Genomic DNA, 21048 nt, shown 5'->3' on the forward strand with positions numbered 1-21048 from the left:
GTATATGTATAGCTTGTGTGTTTAAATACAGGGTTAAAGGGAATAGGTGAAATACTGCCTATGAGCATATGCCTCTTCAGATGTATCCATGGTTGCTGGTGAAACTTCTGTTGATGTCTTCCCTAAAAGCTGTTTCTGCCCTTCTGTGTTGCACAGAAATGAGGGTACGTGAGGTCCTGCACATGAGATTCAAAGAGAAGTTTCTGATTTTTTTGCTGCAAGGTATATTTTGCTGTCACTATGGTTGTGGCTCTCAGTTGATAGTGTTGAAAACCTCTGAAAAATCATTGCCATGGCTCTACCTTTCTCCATTGCTCATTCTACCTTCAAATCCAGCTAAGTTGGAGAGAGGATTTATAGTTAAACAGGGTCTCAGAATGGAATTCCGTACACTAGACTCCCATCCATTTGCATATGGAGTAGAGCAATGGACTGCCTTTAATGCCACCTCATATTAATTGTCATTGAACCTCCAAAGCTCTGCAAAGCAAATCCATTGAAATGTTGAATGGTAAAGCTCTGGATAGTCTTACTGTTACTCTTAGTAAGGGACTGATGTGGCCATGGGAAGAAAAACTTCTTCAGGAACACTTCTAAATGATCAGCAACTCTATGGAAGTTGCCAATTGCATACTTAGTCTTGCACTCCAAGTACGTCTAACTACTTCTCGGACTTGAACCAAGAGAAGGAAACTGGCCTGCTTGTTTTAATGCATTCCTGATGATTTTGATGGAAAATCTACATGTGTAAAGAACGCAAGATCCTGCCCACTAGCAAACAAAATGATAACATTTCACATGTGTTAGTGCAGGGGATCAGAAATAAAGATAATAAAAACAACAACAACAAAGCCCAACAATTAACCAGTAAAAGCAAGCTCTTGAAGTTAGAAAGCAGTCAAAAAAGAAAAGCAGTGGTTAAACCGAGAGCCATTTATCGGAACAGACCTTCCCATCTCTTCATACAGGGAAGCATTCTGGTTCCCCATACTCTAACAGGAAAGCTGTGTAGTGCTTCCTAGCCTGCCTCATCAGATTGCCGAGTTGATGGCTTTCGATCTGATTGTTAATTATTCTTTTTTATTGTATATTTTTATATTAGACAGTTAGCTTTTCTTTGTAATTAGATGTAGCAATTATAGTATCTTTTTATATTACACTGGAGTGTTCCTTTAATGCAAACATCAAATAAAAGAAAACATATAAAGCACAAAAAAAAGGGATCGCAACAATAATGCTTGGGTCTGAAGGAGTGAAGAAGTGGGAAAAAGTGAGTTGCAGATAGTGCTTTTGGCTCCAGCAACCCTCTTCATTTTTTTATTCTTCTCCAAATGATGTTTATTTATTTATTACAATTCACTGAATGAATTAAGTATAAAATCAATCCAGATTTTTAGAGACAGACATTAAGTGTTGTATTTAAGCACAGCTTTCTTCTTGTTGTTCAATTGCTGGGAAACATTTTTCTTGGTGTAAATGTTTCCTTGAGGAAGGGGTTATGTGAGGTGAGAATACTCAGGATGGAAGAAGATGATATAGAGTATCCAATGGCACAGAGAAGATCCATGCTGTACTTTCATGGCAGCATTCACACAGTGATCAACAGACCAGCAGCTTCCCTTTATCTAAGGGACAACAGCTGTATTCCACAAGTACTGTTGCGCATGGACACATAGGGAAGTTTGAGATCAGAAGTGGATGAGTTGCACAGCATTACCTTCTCCATGATGAAAAGCATTACTTGAGGTATTATTCTGGAAAAAGGCATTCTGCTGGGGAGGGGTGCGGGGGGGGGGGTTTGATGAGGGAAGGAAGAAAAAGATTGTAAGATTCAGATAATAAAGCTTTGATTACTGCTCTCTTTGAAGAATGAATGAGGAAGCAAAGGTTTAGGGAACTGTCTCTGGAACATGTTTTAGAATAAGCTGTTGCTGCTGACGGTAACATGGTGCAGAGGCTTGTTGTGTGAGATACATTGCTCAGTTGGCTCTGAACAGAGCAGGTCTCCTTCCTCAGCCTTGGCTTTGAGTGGTCTTTGAACAGTGTGCAAGTAGTGAGGAAGGAGATTCTTTCCTCATACAACCATCATCAGTGCTTAGTGAGATCTAGTGGAACTGGTATGACAGAGTACGATTGAATTGCACTAGGGAGGCAGAGATGAGATGTTTTAAGGGGGATATCATCAAGTGTTTGCTGAACCCAAGACAGTTGAGCACCTCAACAGAGAGGACAGCAAAGTTGTTCTAATGACCTTCTATTGGCTGGAGTCCTGCTCAGTCACACCTTCTAAAAAATCCCTGCTCATTCATTACAGAGTGCCATAGACCATGAGATTTCCACCCAAAAAACACTGAAGTTATGTTATTTAAAAAACTACTTTGATTTTCTCAGTTGCTTGAACAAGTGCAAATCAGGAGTAAATTTTGGAGTTACTCCAGAGGAAGGTCAGCAAATGAAATAAATCCTTTACATTGTTGAACACCTGGGTGGAGGAGGACAGTCATCCTTTGTAAGAGCTGTGTTTGACAGTGCACAGAAGATAAGATGCACCAGCTGTGTTAAAACAAGCCATTTTGTTCTTAGGCATATACCCTGCAATTCTACTTTTTAATTCCTGGGCAATCACACTGTTGGAATCTTAATCGTCCATTGAGAAAAATATATGTTTGTCTTGCAATTATGTAAATAAGGTAAGTGTTTAAGATTTAGACCTGGAATAATAATGCTAACATCACTGTCCCTTCAATAAACAGCAAGCTTTGTATGTAATGTTAGTTTTGCTATATATGTTCTGTGCTACAGAAAAAAAACAGGCTAACACAGAGATTATGTGGTATACTTATTGTATTTAAAACAATGTTTAGAGAGGGTAACTCCTTTTGCCATTTACGTGTTTGAATGAAAGCCCCTTTTCATCAGTGGGAATGTGTCAGAATTTTGTAGTAAAGCATGCTGTGTAATATATCTAAACACAGTCCAAATTAATTAAAGTGTAGTGGACGTGAAAGATACATGCTCGAAGTGACATTTCAAATAGGGAGAAAATATGATAATGAGCTATATCCATGTGTTGCCATCCTTCTGGTTAAATAATACTTCTGTTTTCAATGAAGCCACTGAGCAATAATATTCATTTTTGGAGTTCCACAGTGGTTAAAGCTGATTGTATACAGGCTGTAATCATTATTCTAATTCTGCCCAGGAAACCCTCTCTCCCCACCATGGAGAAATTTGGAATAAAAAGTCTCATTCCAGGAAAAAGAATTTCCAAATAATCCTGGGCACTGGATCAAAATATGAGCTCCAAATCCGTTCCTTTTTCTTAATAAGAATCAGCACTTTGAAAAATGCTGCTTTGCAAGGAAATAATTGCATTAGTCAGCCTGTTGGCACTAGTGTGGGCTGGAGCCTTCTCTTAAAATGAGGCCCAGCCTCACCCTACAGTGCATCCATGTCCCCAAAGTTGCAAATAGCCCCAAGACCCTTCTTTAACAGGACCCTTTGTTCACTGCCAGAATTCCCATAGCTCTGCTGCTGTGAATGGCTGTGTTCTCACATGCAGAAATACACTGTATGGCACAGCAGTACAGAGAGGGATCTGGAGAGTAAGCCTGTCCATACTGATGCTTGAGGCAATCTCAGGTAAGACATTATTTTAGGTGCTGAAGAGTAGAAGCCAATAAAGAAGCTACAAACAAGAAGTATCTGTTTTCATCCTGTCTTTTGTTTACAGTGAATCTGATCACACAGATGTCAAAATTAGCTTTGCCTTTGATGCCTTTGGCAAACCATACTGCCTCAAAAATTGGTGATAAGTGCTGCGTATTTGCCACATAGTAGGTCTGTTCTTCAGATCTTAGTGCTTATGATCAGGACAACTTTGGTCCTGAGGACATACCCTGTCCTGACAAGCTCTAACAAGACATATCTTCAACACTCTGGATGACTGCTTTGATTGCTCTGGACTGGAGAAATCATGGGTTTACTCCAGGGAGTAAAGCTATATGACTTTCACTTGAGTGATTTTTAGAACCAAGCAAAAATGTTCCTTTTTATTAATCATTCAATTATCCAGTTTTCAACAGTGAGGCACATCACCGGTGAAGGGTGAAAGGGGATTAGTGCCTATGACTGGAAATCAAAATGCAGTACTGGAGCTTTGATATAGAGGAAGAGAAACAAGTCTTGCCTAGCACCAAGACCTTAAACCCTGCAAAAAACTATCCTAGCTGGACACCACCACTGACTTCAGTGCTAAAGCACTTTTCACATGTTTGTGCCTTATGTTATCCTTATGTTGATCTATTTGGTTAATTTGAACATTCTGTCCCATCATCAGCACGACTTTTTCTTCACAGCTACCCTTCAATTAGATGAATAATCAGTACCCGTTTTAAGTATTGTAGTAGAACTTGTACTGGAAGCTATTAAGATTGGCGTGGAACATAATGGGCCACTCATCTCTTTTACTGAAAGACTGATAAGAAAGGGATCTATTTCCTAAAGTGCAGGCTGCTGGGAGAGTAGTTTGTTTCCAAGATAGCTGTGTAGCTCAACTTTGTACACCGGTACTACTGAGTCTATTGAATATGTGGGAACTGAGGCCCCAGTGAGGCTGATGAGCAAGGTGAACTATGAAGTGCCCAACCCATCCCTACTGATGCTCTGTTTGTTGGCAGTATGTTTTGGGTGCTCTAGTTTTCTCCCTCCTTACACTGACGTGATACCAGTTGTAATTTGTTCCTGTTCATCTAAATTACCAGTAGCAAATACTCCTATGCTGGCTGCCATTGACCCAATGGGAAAACTCTATGCAGATGTCACTTTTGCTCATGAATTTGGATATAACCAAGAGATGAAAGCATGATTAACCTGTTTGTGTCAAAAGTAAGCACAGGAATGTTCGTGTGTCAGTATGGAAAGCCTATAAAACCAACTGTGCCAAAACAGAGCTTGCCAGAATCCTCAGCACCTGGTTAAGGACAGATGGAGTTTTACCCCTGTGCTGCAGAAATAGTGCTGCAGTACAGAAGGAAAACTTTCAAAGGTGTTGATCGGTTGCAACCCTTTAACAGGCCTTTCTGTGTCTGAAGCTGACTAAAAGAGAAACACAATGGATAAAGTTCAGAGCTATAAGATCTAGGGGTGCCAAGGACGAGGGGCTGTCATCTTATGTCCTGCCCCAAGAAATCAGGATGTTATCCTCAGACAAACTGTATGTGTGTGTGTGTTTGGGAGAATGAACCAATAACAAAGCCAATGTCTTCCACCACCAAATAAATAAGCCAGGAAGAGTTTAGAAGGGCATTATACTTGCTAGTGTCGGGAATATTTATGGCATTGAAGGAGGTGAGATATTAGTACTGGCCAGAAATTTTCTGCTTAAATATTTTTTTCTTAGGGGGAGATTGAGCTTTAGTTTTAACAGGGATGGGGTTTTGTGCAAAAGAGACTCTCATCCTCATATGCAGAGTGTACTGAGTGTGAGAAGGGCATATGTGTACCTGTCCATCCCAGACTCTTCCAGCTTCCCAGTACCCAGTGCATAAATCTGAAATTTAAGTGTTACAATGGTCCCCTTTGCCTTCTCCAGCCCAGACATTGTTAATTCAGTACAGTGTCTCCTGGATGAGTGACCGAGTGACCTAGTGAATGGGGGCTTCACTGTCTTAGGCTGAACAAGAACAATTACTCCTCTGGTTTCGCTAGTCCAGAGATCTCTGTTCTTTAGCAAATGGAGAGTGAGAAAAAATTGCAAAGTTGCTAAATCTGCTATGGAGTATAGGGAAGACTTGTTTGCAATCAATGCAGTTATCACTGGCAGAGGGATGGTGGGAGTTGATTGTCTGAACAGCAAGGAGAGCAGATAGTGGGCTGGAAGGCAAAAACAAGAGAGCCATTTGATGTGGTGAAGAAGAGAGAGAGCTGTCAGAGCGATGTATGGAGCAACCAGTGTGCAAGAATGAAAAGAAATAGCTGGGCAGCAAAACTCAGTAGATTTGAGGGAAGCACAGAAATGTTGACTTCACAGATCGACAGCTGGACAAACTAGAGAAACTGATCCAAGGTTTAGACAGAAACGATCAAGCTCTCTTGGATTATGCTCGCAGACTGCAAGAACGACACACGATTGAGTATGCCCTGTGAGAGCCCAGAGGGCAGTCATTTATAAAACCTGCCCAAAAAAGAGACACGGACAGAGGCGAGGCTTTTGGAAAAAGGAGAGTTGAAGCAGATCAGTTCATCTGGAGTGTCTGGCACACAGGGTAAAGTACATAAACTGTTGCAAATACATAAAATCAGTGAGATTGCAAGGAAATAAATCTAGGCTGGAAGGAAAGGGAAATGAATTAGCACATGACCTCTGGTAAATAAGGGAGGGAGAGAACATGGTACCCAGCGAAAAGGTAGCAAGGAGACAGAAAGAAGGGGATTGCCTCTCTAATTATGGGTATCTGTAACTTTCTTGAGATATAACGGCAAAAGATGACTAACAAATGGCTGAGTCATGGAAACCGTGTGACTGGGAGTCTAAATTCAGCTGCTGATGAGCCTCAATATTCACATGAAACTTGGAAATTTTCCTCTAATGCTGTTCTGCTGCAGGTGATCCTAAGCTTCTCATAGCCAAAAATTTTCCAACTGCTGTTTGGAAACATGCAGTTCAGTAAATAGTTCAATACTCATGCTGACAGGCCAGTATACTACCCAGGTCACTCATTCTATTGGAGAAGGATACTTTTGGCCAACTAAACTATTTGTCCATTTTCTGCCCATAGGTGCATTTACAGGGAAACATAATCTAATATTGTTTGAGCCTTCACTGTGGCAATTCTGGAAATTATTTTGCTTGGAACAGAAACAACAGTTTGCCAGTCTTAAGTGTATTACTAACACTCACCATCTACTTACTACCTGTAGTAGATACTTCAGGAAATAAGAACATGTGTCCTCTGTTTCAAGCTGCTAACTTCTGAAAGCCTTTGTATCATGCATCTTTGACATATAGTGGTACTGACACCAAAAGAAGTGATCCTGGCTTTTCTGTCCTCCTCTCCTGTGACTTAGATTGGGGAACTAATGTAGGTTAAAATTATCTCCTTTCCTTGACACCAGCTGACTAACTGAGTATCATTGTTGTTATCTGAGGTATTTCAGATAATATCGTTATGGAAAAGATATAAAGGTGAAATTACTTCCATCCCCAAGGTGGAATAATTTGTTTTCCTGATAGCAATTACTGAAGAAATGCTGGCTGATGGCAACTGGGATTAATGTTCCTCCCCAGCTGAGTTGGGGTTTCCCGCATGTGCAGGGGGAACATCTGGGTAGCAGTGGGCTTCTGTGGGTTGTGCGGATTAATGGAGTTTACCTTTTTTATGATTTGGCATTCTGTAGCTTCTCTGAGACTGGCAAGTTGACCCACTTACAATTTATCACAGGAAAAGGGCAATAAAACAGGCAAGCTGGCTACTGTGGGCAAATCTAAAATAGGCTTCAGACATTAGTCACGCGCAAATCAGTGATAGATCAACACCTAGGAAATCACCAACTGAAAATATTTTTTAAAAGTACACAGCACATCCCCTTTATAAAGAACCAGATCTGGCAGTGCTGTTAGCATCACTTTTCTGAGTAGAAGCTGGACTTTTTCACAAGGTTTCGTGGAAGCTAGCAGTGGGGAGAAGGGAAACAAGGTGCTACCCGCCTCCTAACCCCTCCTCATTGATCTCCCATCCCTTTTTCTTCTTAGCCAGGGGGTCTCAGCAACTGATGCTTCTATGAAACAGCTGAGAGGAGGTGGCCTTCATTTAGTTTCTGTGTGGAAAGTTTCACTGTCACAATTCCCTGAGTGGTACACAGTGCTCTGAGCCTCTGCCTGCACAGCAGCTAGGTTTAAATGTTTCTGTTTAATCAAGAGTGAAGTAAATGTCAGAGATTCAATGTTCTAGATCAGCAGTTTACAACACTGATACATCTTAATCAAGCAATTAGGTGCTTTTTTGTTGTTGTTATTGTTTGGTGTTTTCCACGTTGGAGAAGGGAACAGATTTGCTGCTTTGCTCTGCTGACTGCTAGCAGCAGTGTTTGTTGTTAACAGAGACATTTACACCTAACCACCAGTTGGCAGGTGTTAACACTTTGTTACTTGCTATTCCCACATGCTGGGGATTGTGGGAAAGCTGTCAAGCTCTCTGTCTTGTGTAACGCTTCTGTTTTACAATAACAACAACAACAAAACCTTTGAATAAATGTATAAGCTCTGAAGGAATGCAGGGCTTACAAGGGAAACAAGAAGACAGTTTTGGATGCCTCCTGGCTTCCAGGAGAGGTAATATTGAGCTTTGCAGCAAGTTTGAGATATTTCCTTATCTTGGTTTGGAAGCAGGTAGGTAGAGGTTGAGCAATTTTTTTTCTTTTTTTCTGGGTGATATGGTCTGCAACCAGAGTGCAGTGTGTGTGTGTATGCCTCAAGACTTCTAGTCTACCTCTGACATTGCACTCATTTGTACTCAGGAAAAAAGGTGTGATAATAAATGCAATCTGAGAAAATAACATGGAAAGGGGATAGTAATGCTTTGATTCATTTGAGGGTGACTCTGGGAAATGAGAATTTCTATTGGTGCAGCCCTTCTGCAGAGTGCAGATGTGGCCAGAACTAAAAGATTTACTATGAACTCTAGCGAATACATGTGGAAAAATACTTCTTTGTCTCTTCTGCTTTCAGTGATCCACATACTCACATACGCTGTCTTTGTAGCCACAAGGTCATTGTTTTATAGTCAAGTAATCCAAGGGATTGATTTATTACTGATGAAGTGAGGTTTGATTGATTTTTGATTTACGTGAAGATGGGAAAGAAGGGGGAGTGGGAGGTGGAAGGCAGCTGCAGAGTGAAGTACAAAGCAACCTGTGGCTATGAAACTAACAACAGCAAGTGGGCCAAACTCTACCATAACTCTCATCAGTTCATATGTCTGGCTGTAATAGGGCTGGAGTGGCTAATTGCACCCCTGAATCAGTGTTACACTCAGCATTTCCTTTCTCTCCACTGCCTTCAGTGAGGAGGAACTTCACTGATGTACTTTTTGATGGGAATGCTTCAGGAGCTGACATGAGGAAAGGGGTCACGGAAGGTATGCAGTGAGGATAAGCTGGGTTTCGGATAGGGCATTTCTTCAGATATACCCACGTTGACTTGAATCTATCAATGCCTGTCCTGTTGACTTGAAATAATGTGTCCTGACAGATGGGTTGGCTATGATCTTTCCTGGAAATACTGCATGACATGAGGGATTTGGTGGCAGCTGAGCAGCAGGTTGTTAATACTGCAGATGTACAGCCATGCTCAAGTGGCCTGCTCTAGGTCTGTGTTATGCAAGGCAGTGTTGACGTAGCCTTGAAGTCTCTGAATTTGAATTGGTTTTCATTCTGGAAGACAAGCTTGAGATTAGCCAAAAGTTAGGGTCTTGATGAAGAAATCACTGGAAGAAATCTCCAGGGCTGTTTTGTAGAATCCCAGGGTTGAATCTGAATGGCATCTTCAGGCTTCACAGGTCTGTGAACTACAGCAGTAAGTGGTTTATTTTATGGAGTCAGCCTTAATTTATCAACATGAGTCTATTTGTCTACCTGTGCATCTCTTCAAAAAGCCTAAATGCAGCCATCTCCTGCAATCTGGTACTGAAATTTCTGCCTGCTAAATTTGGATATGTGGAGGAGGTACTGGCTTGTATACATCTGCATAATGTATTCCCTAACTTCAGATTTCTCTTAAAAAATTATTTTCCTTTGCTTGGCCACAGGAAGCAAGTCAGAGGAGTCACTAATATTGATAAAATCAGTATGTGGGACAAATATTTGCAAACATATGCTGTGTGTAAGTGTGGTCCTGAATTTGTTCCTGTGCTTATTCAGTGATAATTGTGTCTTGAAAACCTGAGGTAGAAAAATGATGTAGCTTAGGGAATCCCTACAGAAAATCAGAGAAGAATGGTCATTTTATGAATGGGACTCAGAAAGCAGGCTTGACCTCTTCCACACACTGTGGCAATCTGCACTGTGTGTTAATTTGTTTGAGCACTGCTTGTTTTTTTAAAGATTAGTTGGCATGACAAACATGAGGTTTTTAAGGCTCAAGTGAAAAATAAGTGATTTAAAGCAATGAAATTGTAAGCTGGATCTGAGGGCAAGGCCAAGTTACCAGGCAATAAAAAGGTCCTTTCTGAAGACTAGAAGTCATTCCTCCCAACTTGAGGCCAGACATAGCTGTTAACACAGTCTCATCTGCTACAGCCCTGAGTGAAATAGGTTATCTTGTGTCCATAATGGTTTATACCATTTTACTTTGCAGAGCAGCAGGTTGGGAAAGATGCTAGCAATCCTTTGCATCCTTTGTGGGAGGGTGAGATCTCCCTGAAACGTGGCAGCACCACTGATGCAATTATATCCACAGTTGCTGTTTTCTACCTGTACTGCGGAGAGGCCTACAGAGGGGCCTACTGTACCAGAGGCTTGCAGTGAGGCCCTGGGTGTGGCTTTGTTGGCTGTAGACATGCACACAAATCAGTTCCTCCTTAATAGACTGCCTGTAGGGAGTGTGGATCCCACAGACACAAAGCCTCTCACCTAAGCTACTTGCTTATATGAGTGTCTGAGGGACTAGAGCACTGTTCTGTGATTTCTTAGCACCTTAGCTGTCCTAGTTTACTTAGTAGAGTCCTCAGTATTTTACAAGGGGATTCACATTTAATCTGAATTATTTTATCTCTGTAAGTGAAACAAGGAAGGAATGATTTCCTGAATTCCTGGCAGGATTTCTGTTCTTATTTTTTCCTCTTTATAAACTTCACTTTCTTTTTTTTTTTTCTTACTTTTTTTTTCCCACCCCACCCAGGCTCTAATAGTGCCGGGAAATTCTGTACTTACCCAGCTGTACTGTTTGAGGAAAGCCAAGTTTTTTTTTTTTTTTTTTTCCATGAATCAAAATCATAATAGTTCAAAATAAATTATTAACTCACTGAGTTTCCCAGAGAGAAGACATATCAGATACTTTACTGATATGCCCCTTGTACTTAGCCAAAGGGCTAAACAGAGGTTAGGACAAGTGGATACACACGACTTCTTCATCCAAGTCCTTGAGGACTTCCCATTAGCTAAGTCAGAGATTCTTTTTCTTTTTTTTTTTTTCACCCAAGAAAAAAACATTAGCATAGATCAAGTAAAACAAATTAATTTATTTTGGTTGCAGCCCTTCTTCTGTTGCAAACAGTGCAACCTGTGGACTGAGGTGTCATCGTGTTTTCTTCGCATTACTCTCTTGCCTGAAAAAATACAGTGGTCACCTCAAATAGCTCATGTCAAAATGGTTCATTGTTTGGGAAAACATATTATGAAATAGTTTTAGGCTATGTTTGTGTGTTAGCAAAGGAATCAAATAAACATCTCCTTGTATATACAGCCACTGGTTCTGTGTTGATGAAATTGGGTTAATGTTTTTTTTTTTCTTGCTACTGTTAAATCAACTCCAAAACACTGGAGTTCTGTGGGTTAATACTGTCTTGCTGTGCTAGCAGTAGAAAAAAAGTTTGTTTGGACTGGCAAGAAACACTCTTATTTACAGTACTTCTCGCTGGGTGCATTATAAGTTCTGGGCCATGACAAGTGATTATACAGTGCATAATCAGTGTTCCCTTACACAAACTTGTGCACCCAAATCAGAAGGACAGCAAAACATCTCTCAGTAACACCACCATACATTAGAACTAAATGTTATCTGTGTCTGGAGTTCCCCAAATGCCCAGATATTTTCACCCAGCAAGAACCAGTACACCAAAATAGAAGCCTGCATGAGAAAGCCTTTAGGCTGCAATAATATTTCCTCAGCCGCGCTCACTGTTAGGTCCTTCCTGGCAGAGCTGGACTGAATCCACAGGTCATGTTGACTTTGTCTGGATTGATGGGGTTTCAGCAGCTGTCCCCTGCTGCTTTCAGGAAGTCAGGTTGGGAGCTATTAGGTGAAACAGCCCTGTGAGATCAGGAAAAGGATGCCAGTGCCTGGCTGTGAGTGGGGCTGTGAGTTGTGCCCAGAGGAATAGCATCCAGCAGTAAGCACCACGTCCATATCCATGTGTAGGTTTGCCGGAGGACTCCATAGAAAGAAATGTGAAATTCATGGCATCAAAGTTCCCTTCCTGTACTGACCCTTGAGGAGCACAGCAGATGTAATATAGCTCCTGCGTTATTTCCCAGCTGCTGACTAGTGAACATGCGGGTTCCTTGCTGGGATGAGGTCTATGCCCACTCTTGCTAACTCTATCCTTCTTAAAAAGCTGCCCTCCCTCAGGCAGTTTGCAGTGTTGCAGGTTTCAGGAAAGTATTAGAGAAGGAGAAATTGAGAAGGGCTCTGCATATCCCCAGAATAGGCAAATTGGAAAAAGTTGCTGAATGTCTAAGTAATCTATTTCTTTTCATTGGTTTTATTTTCATCTTACCTGCACTTCACTGCCAGAGTGGTAAAGTCTGGAGCTGATGAGAGGCTTCTCATGGGAAATATGTTTTTCCAGTGGTGAGTCTGAGCAATAAGTCAGATAGTCAAGAAATAGTCTTTTCTCATCAAAAGGTCACTCCTGCAGTACAGATATTTCACAGACGAACATTAATATGTGGAGCTGTGATGCTGAGCCTTCACTTTGGTTTGGTGCTGATTAATTATCTGATTTTTGAATAGTGTGGTCGTAGGTGGCAAATGGTAACTAGTACAGACATCAGAAATTGAACAGCAACGTTGCTTCTCCTTTTTCATTTATTTATTTATATATTGAACTTGGGAACTTAAGAATTCCAATCTTGCTGCATTATGCTAAGTCATGCAGAAATGTTCCAGCTGTTCTTTGCATTATGGAAGCCAAATTCAGCATTTTGATGTTTTTACTTTCTCTGTTTTTGAGAGACCAATTGTGAAACGACTTGACTGTTAGGTAGCAGAAACTTACCTTGTGTTCTCCTTCCAGTTATTTGGATTTTCATAGCTAACTTATTTAAAGTGGACTAATTCTAACTCATTGTGTTAAACACCAAGTCCACCAGCAGACAAACTATCAGTATTCTTTGGGAACTGGGATGTCTAGTGGCACTGGTGGACTGTTAGCTCTTTAGAGTCCCTGTTCTCTTTCACTGAGGGTTCTGGAGACTGCTGAACACGCAGGAATTTTGGTTGAAAGCAGTAGAACAAATCAAGAAAGCATAGCTGCAGTTTGTTTTCTGTTTTTAACAAGAGCATTATTGACTGTGATGTGTAGTGAATTTTCTCAGCTTCCACCATTTGGAGGACAATACAGTCCTTCTTTTAATCTCCTGAGGGAGGATTGATGGAAGACTTTTTTTTCTTTTCAAAAAGAAGATTTATGTTCTATTTTTTCCTAGCAATTTTTAGATGTGAGCTCTCTCTGAAATGTGGATGTTCTTCCCCACGGTGCTTTAACAAAGGCCTGTAGTCCATGTATAGCAGGGAGCTGCTTGTCCTCACCTCACACTCAAGAGTATGAAAGAGCAGGAGCACTGAATTTGGGAAGGCTGAATCTGTAGCGTTAATCCCTAGGGCAATACGAACCTTGTCCAGTTTTGGATGCTGATAATATGTGAGCGATTATTTCAGAGTCCTGCTTGTGTCTTTCTGCTTATGCTGTGTTTTCTGGAGGCACAATTAGGAAAACAGCACACACTGTGTGTAGCAGCTTGCACCTGAGTGGCTCCATAGGTTGATCTGGGTATTTGGTAACCACATGCTCATGTACAACATGGGATAGCCCCGTGCCTCAAGGAAGCATGGACTTTCAGTGCTCAGTAACTTCTGGTTTAGTGGGGATGAAACTAACAGGTGTCCATGTACCACATTACGCAGAACCTTTTTCACAGGACTTGTAATTTCAAAGTTGTTCCTTTTGTTGTTGTTTTCCGTGAAGTTGAGGATTTCCAGTGTTACTAATATTCTAAATCTAAGTCTTTTTAACTTGAAAGATAGTCATCTCTCATATAGCTGGAGCCAGGTGACTGATGAATGTCATGGCGAAGTGACAGGTGCTTTGATAACTAGCTTGTTATCAGTGCATGCACTAGGTACAATTCTGTACCTGACCATGTGACAGCACAATAGCCTGTTTTGATCTTAATTTTCTCCCTTTAATTAGGTGGCCTTTCTTATATCTCTCCCTGCCTATACTCTTGTTAACTTGTGAGTGAGGAATGGACTGGCCAGGAAATCAAAAGTCCGTATACTTTAAATGAACAAAAACATATAGCAGTTTACTGCAATGCAAAAAATAGGAAAGCATTCAAACTTCTGATATTGTCTGTTTTGTGTGCTAAAGATTGTGAGGAGCAAAAACTTAGAGGAAGAAGATGCCTTTTTTTGGGAAAAAATGCAAAAATGTCACCGGTTTACGGGCGTTTGAAGTGGGCAGCAGAAGTTGTCTTGGGATGCGAATGAAGCAGAAGCATTTGTCATGAACTGGGTGAATGAGATAGGTCTAATTACTGTGTAACAAAACAAAGGAACATGGCTTAGCATCCTTTTAGATTTCAGACCCTTAGAGCAACAGCAGTGGTACAGATTTGACAGCTGTAGGAAAATGTCAAACCAGTCCTTTTTCTGGGGTTTGCCAGGATCAAGGAGGTACTTATACAGAAATCCATCAATTACTATTACTTCCATATATGAGTTAATATTACTCTTAATCTTTATTACATTTTCTCTTGGGCCCATATAGTGCATGAATAGTTCTTGGCATGGCCACAGATCTATAATTGTTTGTATATTGTATATTTGGCTTTCCTCTGGCCAACTCTAAATGAACATGTGTGGGAATCTTTACTGTGTATGGGATTATTAAAGTACCATTACTATACCTGATTGAGTGATTGCTGATTGTGTCATCCCAATCAAAAAGAAAGTCCAAGGGAAATGCAGGAGAATCTCGGTGAGTTTTTGATCAAAGTGATATACTGGAGAATCTAGTTAGTGAAGTTCCAGGATGTTAGGGCTACCTCTGGACATTTCAATTTTATGTTGGTAGCAATAACATTCATACTTTTTCAGCATATTATAAAGGGGATAAGGCTGTGCTTGCAACTCATCTAGGAATACCTGAAGTAGCTCTAAGCTACCGTGTCTGATAGTACAGCATTCAGTGCAGGCAGAAGTCTTGCCTCTGACAAGATGAGTGCACATGGGACATTTCCTCTCAAGTGAGCTCACTTCTCAGTCTGAACCAAAACAGAGCTATCTTTTTTCCCTCCCTCAGCAGGCCTTCCTTTGGATCCCAGCATTAGGCACAGTACATGAAGCCCTCTGTTTTCTGTGTCGGGGTGACGTAGCTGCCACTGGGGATGAGCAGCCAGTGACCTGAATACACTGGGAACAGAGATCGTGGGTTTCTGTGTAAATGACAAAGAATGCGGAGGCAGAGGCAGGGGAGAGAGCAGGAAGTTGGGCTCACAACAACATAACAAAAAAAGCTATGAGATATGGTGCTGTAAATTTTTTTCTGTGAGGTCTTCGAACCATTGGCACATTTCTGTTGTGGCTTGTGACATTTCTGGCACCTCTGGGGAGAGTGCCAGCTCTGTCATCCAGCGTTAGGGTTATTTACTGTGTGCTGTTGACTCTGAGCTGGCTGCTCCAGACAGGTACTCTCACACCCTTTCCTCATCCCTACACTATAGCTCAGCTATTTCCGTGTGGTGAAATCTACTACTCTGGGGGCAAAAAAGGATGAGAAAATGTGCTGGTATATTTGTTTGAGTAGTGCACTGCAGGGGCCTGACTGTTCAGGGAGCTTTTATGCCTATGTGGCATCAACAATTGAGGGAGGCAGTTGTGTCTGCAGAACAGACCATGCAAATACCTACAGAGTTCTGGCTGACCATGGCCCACATGTGTGCGCCATGCAGGCATAAATGCAGGTTTTGAGGCTCTGTGCTCCACCAGCCACACACTCAGAAGTGCTTGGTGATGGTCTCGATGGTGTTTGGGTTAGGGCTGTGGCAGAAGTATCAAGCTGCATGGATTTGTCTCACAGACCTTATGTGGCCTTTGGACCACCAGTGATCCCCTGACCTCTGTTCCTCTTGTGTATTCTCTCTGGTGGTTTGATTTGGACAGATTTCCAACTGTTCTAAGTGGTTTGAATGTCATAATGTGGTGAATGGCCTGGTCTCAGTCCTGCTACAAGTCCTTTGTTGTTCAGCCCTTCTGTAAACAGGACAGAGTCTCCAGCCCTAAAGTGATGAGCAGACTTCCCTGAAGGCAGGAAGGCAAAGCAGAGGAGTGACTGCTCACAGTTACTCTTTGGTTCATTCGGGCTCAAAAATCAGCCCCGCATATGGAAGAAGAGGGGAGGCCTTTGCTGGCTGCCTTGTGAGAGACTTACACTTTACTTTTCCTATCTCGTGCAGCATGAAGCTGTGATCTCTTTTCTCTTTTACATATCCTTGCCCCATTACAGACCTACCCTGCCTGTAAAGGTATCACAAGGAATTTGTCACATCTCTCTCTGCCCTGACCTCAGCATCTTTACCACTCTCCCTGTGGTCCCTCCCTTTTTGTTTTCCTCATGTCTGTCTCCATTTCACCTCCTATTAAGCAAAATCTCCCCCGCAGAGCTGTGCTGGAATGGAGGCTGTATGTGGGCTGAGAGAGTCAAAAGCATTCAGATGCTGCTGAGCACAGTGCATCTTCTTGACAAATAGCCTGGTTACTCTGGGTGAAGTAAGAGAAATGGATCTGGTTCTCAGCCATCACCGCCAAGGCCTGTGTTGTTGCTACACCCCAGGCAGCACTCCGTTCCCGTAAGAGGAGCAGGTCGATGGGAAGTTTTCTGCAGCCACGCTCCAGAATGCTCCCCAAGAGTCTCTGGGAGTGTCAGCAGATTTCTAACCCGAGCCAAGAGAAGGGCCTGAGCACATCGCCGGGCGGGCTGACAGCACCTCACAGCTATGCGTAGGACTAGCCCGTGTCACACACACAGCCTTCTTATAACCTCGGTGCATCGAGCTGCCTACAAGCACTGCAGAGGACAGTGCAGCTGAGGCCCTTGCTCTGCGGGAGAATGGTGCTCCCTCTCCGGCTGGTGAAGAATTAGGAGAGGAGTACTGAAATAGGCTTTTTGACTTCGTGCCCTTTTTCTGCACCCTGTGTTCTGTCTGCAGAGCGCGCTTAGCAGATTCATGGACCTGAACTGCTATGGGTCGGAAAAAAAATAAAAAGGAAAAGTGAGGGAGAGAGAAAGAAAATGAAGGGAATCCATTAAAATTGCCTCTGTTACCTCATTAATCTTTTGCAGCAAATAATACATGCAGAATTTGGGCTAGCAAAGTCTCCAAAGAATAACATTTTTTTTGGTGAGGTTTTAACAAATTAAAGAAATAAATTAAGTCACCAACACAGCAGGAAAGTGCTTGAGGCCTCCAGGATCTGTATGTTTTACCATTGTTCTAAAAATAAACCAGGAAAAAAAGTTTTTAAGTCTTCCTGTTGAAAAATAATATTTGCTCTAAGTGGCGAGCTTTACTCCCACGTGGCACCTCACCACCTTTGTGGCTCTGCAGCTTTGGGCAGCAGGCGGCAGAAATGGCTGGGGCAGAGGTAGCAGAGCCCAGCAGTGAGGGGGAGAGGCGTGCTGGGAAGCTGCAAGTGAAAATTAGAGCCCCTGTGCCTCACCCTGCTGCAAATGCAGAGACAACGCACATGGTAGAGATTAACAGTCAGCTTTCTGGCCTTGCTAGGGCCAAGCCCATGGAAAAATTTCTGGCCACTTTGGTAGGTTTTGAAAAGGTGGTGCCTCGTGCTTCAGATAAATGTCTGTGCTCTGCCCTGGAGTGGAACAAGGCGTACAGTCCAGTGCCTGCAAGAAACAGTGTGGGCTGGTTTCTCTCCTACCACTACCCACTCCACTCTCAGCCCAGCTGCTGCCGCCGCAGCACTGCTCTCCACCCCAGCCCACCTCCCTGTCCCATTCACTGCCTGCTTTGCTTCTTGCAGCTCCACCCAGACCTTGTTGGGAAGAATAGCTACACTCACCCTCCTTCTAGCCCATCCCAGAAACTGGAACAACTCTTTTTTTATCAGAGTCAACAGAGTTGTGTGATCTGCAGGCAAACAGACTTTTGAAGGTGGTTTTTTAAAGGTATAAGTGATGGGTAGGTGTCTAGCTTCCCACTGACGATTATCAGTAGAATAGGGCATCTTGAATTCCTCCTCCAACCATTGTTCACACTGAAACTGAATGCACGCACATTTAAAAAAAAAAAAAAGTGGGGGGGTGGGGGTGGTTGAAGGATGCATTCAGACTTGTGTGAGAAAGGCTGCTGTTTTCCAGTAGGTAACCTGCAACTTGCCTGTAATTCCTACTTGCCTAAATTCTGCAGTAGTGGGAATTTAGGTATATGTGTGCACAATGTAAGGAAAGGTATACTCTGACTTTTTGCATAACTTTTGGCTGCTAGAGCTCCATCACTCATTCCTTTAACCTCAGTTCCCTTCTCTGTAGAAGCCTCTCCATGGAATTGGCAGCTGATTTTATGTAATCCATGGGGTAATTGCATGTGCACAGCATGCATGCACACACACACTTGTGTGCATGGTGCTTTTAGGTAAGGGAAAGCCAGTTACTCATGGTACCTCAGGCCCTTTGTGACTCTGTTTTTCTACTGTACCCTTTAATTACAAACACTCCTACCATTTTCCCCTTCTTTCCTCCTTTCCTTATTCAGTGCACAGAATGGGCTGTGCTCAATTACTAAGTAGCAACTTAATGTTTTAGTTTTCTCCCTACTGCTCAGTGTGTGGCCCCTAGCCATATTTACTGCACAATATTCAAGCCCTGCTCTGATGACAAAATGGTTGATTTCCTCATGGGTTTCTCCGTGTCCTCATCATTTTTGTATCTGTGGCTATGCAAGTGATTTATGTTGGAACTTGTTCTGGTGCTTGTCCCCAGCCTCCTAAGGGTGCCCACTTACTGCTTTCATTCTCAGGATGGTTTTAAAGTGGAAAAATATGCCATGGAAAGCTGTGTAATTTGCTTTGAAGGGAGGTATCGACTTTATTTCTTTGCAGCTGGTGCATGTTCTGTTTTATTACAAAAGCTGTGGGTGAGTAGCAAGAGCAAAGCCACTTTATTCTGCCTGCTTCAGTTTTGGAGAGAGGGGGAAAAATGCCCCTGAACAGGGGAGATAGGACAAGAGGGAACAGTTTTAAACTAAAAGAGGGGAGATTTAGGCGAGATGTCAGAGGGAAATTTTTCCTCGAGAGAGTGGTGAGGTGCTGTAACAGATTGCCCAGAGAAGCTGTGGATGCCCCATCCCTGGAGGTGTCCAAGGCCAGGCTGGCTGGGGTCCTGGGCAGCCTAATCTAGTGTCTGATTTAGTGGGTGCAACCCCAGTAGAGGGTTGGAACTTCAAGGTCCCTTCCAACCCAATCCATTCTATGAATCTTTGAGGGCTATAGTGGAGAGCAAAGTAGCTTTTACAGAGGGCAATATGGGGCATCCTGTTCTCCCTCCAGCAGAGCAGAGCTCATGAAAATCTCCTGAACATGACAGTGGGCTAAGACATCTCTGCATGGCTCTTGCTGGTTGCTGTGCTAACTCTTGAGTGATTTGAAAAGGTGGGCTTGTTGTGGTGCTTACATTCTCCCCTGGGGGGAGAGGGAACTCATTTGGACTCTGTAGGATTGCAACAGCGACCGCTGCTTATAAGGAAGTCTTTACCACTGTGTGGTGTTGGACTTGTGTGATTAACAAGCCTGGTATTTTCTGGAGTGAGGGTAAGGAAGAAGAACTCCCCTTTCCTTGCAGTTAGGAAGCCAGCAAGATGTTAGAAGGTACTAGTGGTTGGATGGGGTTGGGGCTAGATCGGTATTTAGCCCAGGCCTCCAGCAGGTTGGGGGAAGGCCTGTGAGACAGCAGTGGGTAAGTGCTGGGCCTATGCATGAGAATGGATGAAATTAGTGGGGAGGCTGCCATGTGCTAACTGGAGGAGAAGACATATTTTTTCATCTAGTTAATGTTTTATTGAGTATCTCCTTTACATAAGTTTAGAACCTTTTTTGTGTTTTAAAGACTAGCAGGGGTATCTGAACAAAGAGGCTGCTGCGGGTACATGTCTTGATTAGTTTTTTCCAGAGCGGGTGGCTAAACAAAGAGGTTTTTCTAAGTACTGCAGTTTCCTGAAGCGTGTGGGACATCCTTTAACAGCCATCATTTAAAATACAGGGAAACATGCATACATGAATGCTGTCTCAATTCTACTACTGTGGGAAAAAATAAATCCTTAGTCACTGCCCCTGTCACTGTGGTGTGAGGCCCCAGCTTGGCAGGAACCATGATTCAGTCTCCTCTGAGCTGTCAGCTTTCTAAACAAACTGTGTATTATTGAAATGGAAGAATCTGTTTTCCACAGGGACTTAATGTGACTTGTATTGAGCCCTGGGAGTTTGCAAGATACTGGATTTTGAAATTGTCATAAATAAAAATGGTCATGATTTAAACAGGAGAGGCATCCTAGAGTACAGAGCTTTTGAGTCAGTGGTCTGTATCTATACATCATGGAAGCAAAGGGGAGATCTACAACTGGTTTCAGTATCTGGACAGCAATGTTTATCAAGGCAGGGGCAGAGGTGCTCGTAGCCTCCCCTAAAGGACTTTGCATGTGAGCAGGGAGCAGCTGTGCTGCTGCATGGCACCTTCACCTTGCTGATGGTCAGCTCCAGCCTTGAGCATGAAAAGTCTGTAGGGAGAGGCTTCTGGCCTTACAGGGAGAAAGGGAAAGAGATAAGCTTGCAGTAAATATTCTCAATATACTTATTAGGCATTGTCACGCTAGTAAGCAAGTGTTCTCTTTCATTTGCTGAACAGAATATACTAACTCAGGGGCAAGAAGTATGGAGCAATAGGACAGGTTCTCTTGAAGTGACTATGGGATTGCCTGCAGGGAACCAGGCTAAAGTGAAGTTAAGGATTGCTTTATGAGCAGCAAGTTTAAAAATAC

The 21048-nt window shown here is 42.6% G+C and overlaps 1 long non-coding RNA gene across 34 annotated transcripts in view; it reads left to right on the top strand.

Moving 5' to 3' along the window:
- The window catches only part of LOC110393160, a 267894-nt gene that overhangs the window by 174995 nt on the left and 71851 nt on the right, over positions 1–21048 (top strand). Inside the window, exon 1 of one of the 34 annotated variants that reach the window (XR_002434851.1) lies at positions 8180–8389. The exons of the other annotated variants lie outside the window; for them this stretch is intronic. This is a non-coding gene — a long non-coding RNA (uncharacterized LOC110393160). Of the gene's footprint in view, positions 1–8179; positions 8390–21048 lie in introns of those variants that run through there. 34 annotated transcript variants of the gene reach the window in all.

Source organism: Numida meleagris, chromosome 2 (genome assembly GCF_002078875.1).
Source record: "Numida meleagris isolate 19003 breed g44 Domestic line chromosome 2, NumMel1.0, whole genome shotgun sequence".
Taxonomy (NCBI): domain Eukaryota; kingdom Metazoa; phylum Chordata; class Aves; order Galliformes; family Numididae; genus Numida; species Numida meleagris.